A 1270-nucleotide genomic window follows, 5' to 3' on the forward strand; every position below is an offset into this window, starting at 1 on the left:
AAAAATGGATAAAACATTCGAGGCAACTGTGTCTGGCACTCAGAACCATGACAGTTAAGAAGGAAAATAAACAAGTTGATCTTCTGACTGTAACAGGCCTAACAGAGTAGGTCTTCTGTGGGCTGACAACTGAACAGAGAGAACACCCAAGGTTGCATAATGCTGGTTCCAAGAATAATTTTTTTTAAGTGGACGAACACTAATAAGAATAAAAACAAACCTGACAGGAGTGAAACAACCTGCCAATAATTTATCTGTTTATAAAAACAAAAATTACCCTGTGGAGGAAGGTAGGTATTCCAAACACTGTACAACGTATCATCCATGATTTTCAGAATAAATTAAAAAATACTAATTATAAAAGTCGTAGAAAACATAGCCAATAATTAGTTTTTAAAAAGTCAATAGATTCTGATACAATATAAATGTTGGAAATAGATTAGAAACTTTACAACTAGCAATAATGGTGCCTCAGATAAACCTAATTGACTACAATACTACCACTGTGCAAAGCTAGATTAACAACTTTAATGCAGCTAATAAAAGTATGTTTGGCATTTTAAAGAGAAATAAGGCATAATGGGCGATTAGAAAGGAAAACTTAGAAATTTTAAGAAGGTAGAATGGAAATTCCAAAAATAACAGTACAGTAATTGAAATGTATAATTCATCCAATTTGCTTAACAGGAAGAGGTAGAGGGCAGAAAAGAAGAGCCAACAAATTAAAGAACAACCTAAAGAACACAGAAACTTCTGAAAGCAAAGCAGGTAGGTTATTAATGATCAGTATGCAATGTGAAGGGATTTTTTTTTTAAGATTTTAGTTTTTTTTTTTTATTTATGAGAGAGAGAGAGAGAGAGAGAGAGAGAGGCAGAGACACAGGCAGAGGAAGAAGCAGGTTCCATGCATGGAGCCTGATGTGGGACTCGATCCTGGGTCTCCAGGATCAGGCCCTGGGCTGAAGGCAGCACTAAACCGCTGAGCCACCCAAGCTGCCCAATATGAAGGGATTTAATATTAAAATTTCAGAGTCCCAGAAACAGAAGGGAGTTATCAAAACAGAAAAAAAATAAAAATAATTAAATAAAAATATAAAAATAATTAAATTTGAGAATTTTCCAAATTTGATTAAAAAATATAAACTCACAGAGGCAACTAAAACTATATATAGACATAAAAGTGCCAAAAACCAAACTCAAAAAAGAAATCTTAAAAACAAACCAAGAAAAAAAACACATTTCTTAGAAAGGAACAAAAATAGGATTAATG

General features: G+C 33.1%; 1 non-coding gene across 1 annotated transcript; it reads right to left on the bottom strand.

Moving 5' to 3' along the window:
- Nucleotides 1-379: 379 nt before the first annotated feature.
- Nucleotides 380-515, bottom strand: LOC129507413 (U4 spliceosomal RNA). The gene has a single exon (XR_008663987.1). It is a non-coding gene; the product is annotated as a U4 spliceosomal RNA (small nuclear RNA).
- Nucleotides 516-1270: the final 755 nt, after the last annotated feature.

This window comes from Nyctereutes procyonoides, unplaced genomic scaffold (assembly GCF_905146905.1).
Source record: "Nyctereutes procyonoides isolate TBG_1078 unplaced genomic scaffold, NYPRO_anot_genome, whole genome shotgun sequence".
NCBI classification, from domain to species: domain Eukaryota; kingdom Metazoa; phylum Chordata; class Mammalia; order Carnivora; family Canidae; genus Nyctereutes; species Nyctereutes procyonoides.